The sequence below is a fragment of the Neoarius graeffei genome, chromosome 1, assembly GCF_027579695.1.
Source record: "Neoarius graeffei isolate fNeoGra1 chromosome 1, fNeoGra1.pri, whole genome shotgun sequence".
In the NCBI taxonomy this organism is placed as follows: domain Eukaryota; kingdom Metazoa; phylum Chordata; class Actinopteri; order Siluriformes; family Ariidae; genus Neoarius; species Neoarius graeffei.
Genome location: NC_083569.1, coordinates 92,498,395 through 92,504,646, shown reverse-complemented (window position 1 = coordinate 92,504,646; position 6,252 = coordinate 92,498,395).

Genomic DNA, 6,252 nt, shown 5'->3' with positions numbered 1-6,252 from the left:
GTGTTACCTGACACTATGCTCACAGTTACATTAGTGCCAGTTATAAAGGACAAGGCAGGTAAAATAGGTAGTTTGGACAACTACAGGCCCATTGCCTTAGCCAGCATTCTTTCCAAGGTTTTAGAGAAGATGCTGCTAGACAGACTGTGAGTTTATCTATACCACAGAAAATCAATTTGGTTTTAAGCCTATGCACAGTACAGATCTCTGTATATACGCCTTGAAAGAAACTGTTGAATCCTATAGGAAAAATGGCTCGACAGTATTTCTGGGGTTTATTGATGCTTCTAAGGCATTCGACAGAGTGAATCACCATAAGCTCTTCACTAAACTTATGCTTAGAGGTGTACCTGGATGCATCATACGTATTCTGGTTTATTGGTACGCTAGACAACATGTGCAGGTGAAGTAGTCTATCCTCTCCCTTCAGTGTTGGTAATGGAGTGAGACAAGGGGGACTTCTATCCCCTGCTCTGTTCAACCTTTACATGGACAGTTTGTCCAAACAATTGGGTATATGTAAGACAGGATGCCTGATAGGGAATACTGTCTTAAACCATCTGATGTATGCAGATGATCTGGCTATTATGTCACCCAGCACTGTTGGGTTCCAGCAGCTTCTGAATATATGCTCTGAGTATGGTGTTGAGTTTGATGTACAGTATAATGCAAAAAAGAATGTTGTGCTGATATGTAGGACCAAGGAGGATCATAAAGTGTCCTTTCCAACGTTTTACCTTTCAGGACAATTATGTGTATCAAGCTGTATAAAATATCTTGGGCACATCACTGACAAGTTGGAAGATGATGATGATGATGATATGTATAGGCAGAGACAAATGTTGTATGTTCAAGCAAACGTTAGTAAGAAAATTTCACTACTGTTCTGATGTGAAAATAAGCTTGTTTCGTGCCTATTATACCCCTATGTATGCAGCCCCATTATGGACCAGTTACAAAAAAGAGACTCTTCGTAAACTCCAGGTAGCATATAATGACTGTCTGAGGATATTGCTGAAAAAGCCCAGGAGTTGCAGTGCTAGTAAACTGTTTTGTGATTCAGGTCTAAGCTCTTTACAGGCTCTCTTGAGGAACCTAATGTTTAAGTTCATGTTTCGGCTGGATAAGTCTCAAAACTGTATTATAATGACTCTCAAGCCCCAGATGCAGCTCTGTCAGATATCAGTCATATTTGTGGAAACATTGGTATGGATGCCTGTCATGACTGATAATGTTTGTATGTATGTATTATTTATTTTTTTTGTGTGTATGTCTTATTGGGCCTAGAGCCTGTAATAAAGTTTAATAAATCTCATATTAGGCTGGTAAATTCAGACTAGGCCAAATTATACCAAGTTGGTAAATTTATACTGTGGTAAATTCAGACCGTGGCTGCTACAGTTTAAATTTAACGGGTAAATTCAGACCATGACACTAGCTTCTTCCTCCAGGTAACCTTTTTTCTGCTCCTCCTACTCAAGCGAGTAGGACGCTTCTTTGCTTTGCTCCAATCACAAAGGAGTACAGAAACAGTGGCTGAGAATACAGAGAATGTACCCCGACAAGCCGATGGCATTGCAGATCGAGTGGATGAATTCATCGATCTAACAGGACAAAATGTGAGTACAGATGAAAATAAAAACAGAAGACTTATTACCTCAACACCGGCTTGTTCTGATACTATGCGACCTATGCTCCACAGCCATGCTATCAGAAAGAGCTTGGTCTACAAATTACAATAGGATTTACAATCCTATGGAAAATCCACAGCCCATAAGGCTTCAGAACAAATTTGAATGCCTCAGGGATGTGGAAGTGGAATTTTCAGGCGGACAAACACATCGAACACCTCACAACCGAAGAGCTGTGGGAAGAGGCAAAAAGCAGCTCAAAACACTGCCTGATCCCACAACCCTTGTTCTTGGTGATTCCACTGTAAGACATTTAAAAGGACATGGAATGATTATTTGCTGCCTTCCAAATGCATCCATCTCTGACACCAAAGACAGCATTTTGAAACTCATGTCCGAGCATAAAACTATTAAACGTAGTGTTGTGCATGTGGGAGCAAATGATGTTTTCAGAGAACAGCTGTTTGTCCAAGAGGACTTCAAAAAACTCCTCATCTCTATAAGACCAGAATACAATCTTTTATCAGTGGCCCACTTCCTGCAAGGGGAAGTTTTGCATTTAGTCGACTTTTCAGTCTTAACACCTGGTTTGGAAAAACTTGTTTTTCATCTGGTATGAACTTTATAGACAATTTTAACCTTTTCTGGAATCACAGAGAATTTTTCAAGCCAAACAGCACTGAACTCAGCTGGATTGGGACCAAAGTTTTAGCAGATCATTATAGACTTGCAATTTTCTCTCCGTCAACACTGAAGAGAACAGTTGATAAGATGTCGCAGACTGACCTAGTTAATATCAACAATGCAAACCCAAAACAATCATCTATGCAAGTCTTCACCAAGGACATACAACCATCTGGAGCAGACTGCCAAGAACCATCTGGGGCAGACTGCCAAGGACAACAACAATCACACGGAGAATGTGAGCATGCGATCCCATCCAGATTAAGGACCTGACTGAAGATAACCATGTCAAGGTTGCTTCGTCCACTTCTCGACCCCATGCAACTATCACAGAGACAGTGAGACAGTCACCACAGAGACAGTCATGGAGACACTTACAAAGGCCTCACCAAAGTCTCGCTCTTCTGATCTTATCATACTATCTCCGTCTCCCCCTTGCATGGATTTCCCAAATAGTATGCAAAGACTGATGCAAATGGCTACACTCTTTTCCCAGCCCAAATCTGTCGCAACAAGCAGTGTACCCAGTTCATCAAAAATCAACCAACAGACTGAACTGTGTTCGCCCAGGACTTTTAGCTGGCTACCAATCTTTTTCACCCTCTAAAAGATACATGACATCTCCAATCCTCTCAATCTCAAACAAAATGGAACATAAAGAAAGTCTAGTATGATGTGCTGGGGGTCCCTGCATTGGGTGTAGTTTTGAAAACAAGCTGGGACCCAGTATGCCTATGCCATTCTCTATTCCTGTGTTGATAAGAAATAGAAAACAGAGCATATTTAACCCAGGGGGTAAACCAGTCTAGTCTCCTTCCTGTTTCAAAACAGAGTGCCCAAGTGGATATTACTTCTAGACTTTCTGTAAAGCTAGCTCTTCTGAACGTTAGATCACTTTCAAACAAGTCATTTTTAATTAATGATCTTATCTGCAAACATAATCTTGATTTTTTGCTTCTAACTGAAACTTGGCTGGATCAAGCAAATAGTGCTACCACCCTTATTGAAGCAACTCCCCCAAGTTTTAATTTTATGAATGTTACCCGACAGGGGAAAGGTGGAGGGATCGCAAATGTATTCAAATTCTCTTTTCAATGTAAACAATCCTCACTTGGTGATTTTACATCCTTTGAACACTTATGTGCAATTGTTACATGCTCTAACATTATTAACTATTTACAGGCCTCCGAGACATTCAGCCAAAGTTTTTCTGGAAGAGTTTGGTGAACTGTTGTCAGTCATTTGCTTGGAGTTGACTGTCTTATTATATCTGGGGATTTTAAACTTGCATGTAGATAATCCTGAAAACACCTATGCCAATGAACTACTTGCACTTATTGACAACTTCAACTGTAGGATATAATGATGAGGAAAGTAGTGGTCATACACCCACTGGCCTAATTCTTCGGTCAGAAAGAACGCAGCTGTTCTAGAGGTTGTATCTTGCCATTTATTAATTGTCTCTGTGTACATATACATCCGTGTCAAAGGTTCTGAAGTTGTGTTGTGACAACAGTTGTGGTTTCTAAGACAAAGAAAGAAATAAAGGGAAAATACTTAACATGAGAATGCTAAAGTTATTCCCATAACAAACATGTCCTATTTAACACTATTTGAAGGTAATAATTGCAAGAAATGTACTGAACACACAGTAATAAAGATATGGTGATTAACAGTACTAAAATGTCATAAAACATAAGAAATTCGTACTGCCTTATCTCCATTATGTGCAAACATAAAACACGGTGTAGGATTGCTAACATAATATTGCTGAGTCCCAGAACATGCTAGACATTTCAAATGGCAAAGAAAGATTGTCTGGCTGAAATACAAACTTATAAATGGCTATACAAACAAAATAAAGTCTAACAAGGAAAATAAGGGCACTTACATTCACGCACAACAGCACCGAGAGACCTTCAAACGAGACATGAGACTCCTAGAATGCGACGGCATGAAAGAGAAACGTCCGTGCCTGTTTTATATAATGCAGCTCCTTAAAGGGGCGGTGCCGCATTTTCTTAAAAGCAAAGTATTTTACATAGAACAACAGGAATTTACACAGAAGGCAGGGAATTTTGTACATCAACCTTGTACAACATGTACAGGGGCCGACCCACTCTCGTGGTCATACCCTTGACCTTGTCATCACAAAGGGTCTTACTGTTTCTACTACTGTTGTTGACCTGGCCTTATCTGATCATTTTTGTGTTTTCTCTGATGTTTCTATGTCTCCTCACATTCAGAACAGCTCAATGACTATGGGTAGGAGAGTCATAAACGACAACACGCGTGTTCTCTTTGAGCAAGCTCTCTCTCGGATTTCAGCCAAAAAGGTCAGACTCTGTAGATGATTTACTGGAAATTTTTAATTTAAATATGACCCAAATTATGGATGATATTGCTCCATTCAAAATCAAAAGTCAATGATAAGCAGAAAGCACCATGGAAGCAGTACCCAGCTGTTAAACTGTTAGAGAGAGAATGTAGAAAGACTGAAAGAAAATGGCGCAAAACTAAACTTCACATCCATTATCAAATCCATAAAGAGATGCTTTGTAAATATAATTATGAAATTCGTAAAGCAAGACAGTCTTTCTTCTCCAACATCAACAGGAATATGAACAATGCCCGTGTGCTATTTTCAACAGTAGAGAAGCTAACAAATCCCCCACCACAATTAGTACCTGAACTTCTCTCAGTTAATAAATGCAATGAGTTTGCATTCTTCTTTAAAGGTAAAATTGATAAAATACGACATAATATTGCTCATAATATATCTCAGTTGCAAATAATTGAAAAACTGCAATCACCAGTGACACAGACAGATAACTTCAACACAATGTCAGAATTTTGTTTAATTGATTGAGATTCTTGAAAAAACTGTACAAAATCTGTTCCTCAACATCTGAATTGGACATTCTGCCCACCAACTTTAAGTCTGTTCTGCATCTTATAATTACAGATGTGCTTCAAATCATAAATACATCCCTAGAGACTGGCATTGTTCCTGTGTCCTTGAAAAAAGCCGTTGTAAAGCCCCTACTTAAAAAGAATAATCTGGATGCTTCAGTATTAAATAACTACAGGCCAATATCAAATCTACCATTCATCGGGAAAATCCTTGAAAAAATTGTCTTCAATCAATTAACTGCCTTCTTGATATCAAACAGCTGTTTTGATAATTTTCAGTCAGGATTTCGTGCCAATCATAGCACTGAAACAGCGCTGATTAAAGTTATAAATGACATATGTCTTAATACTGATGCAGGCAAAACATCGGTCCTGGTATTACTGGACCTCAGTGCAAGCTTTTGATACTGTTGATCACAACATACTGCTATATCGACTTGAACATTGGGTTGGGTTGACTGGTAAAGTTATCAATTGGTTAAAATCATACTTAAAAGATAGAAGCTTCTTTGTTACCATGGGAAATTGTACCTCGGCGTCAATGTCCTTGACCTGTGGTGTCCCCCAGGGGTCGATTCTTGGACCATTACTATTCAACCTTTATATGCTCCCACTTGGGCAAATTATCAAGAACAATTCAATTTTATATCACTGCTATGCAGATGATACCCAAATTTATCTTGCTCTATCACCTAATGATTATGCCCCCCTTGAATGTCTCTACCAGTGTATCGATCAAATCAACAACTGGATGTCACAAAATTTTCTTCAGCTGAACACAGATAAAACCGAAGTAATTCTATTTGGGAAAAAAAGATGAAAGACTCAGGATTACCACTATTCTTGACAAAAAGGGGTATAAAATGAAAAATGGTTAAAAATTTTGGTGTTTTCATTGACAGCAAGCTAAACTTTGAGAGGCATACGAAAGCAATCACTAAAACGGCATTTTATCACCTAAAAAACATTTCCAAACTAAGAGGACTTATGTCAAAAATGATCTGGAAAAACTTATACATGCCTT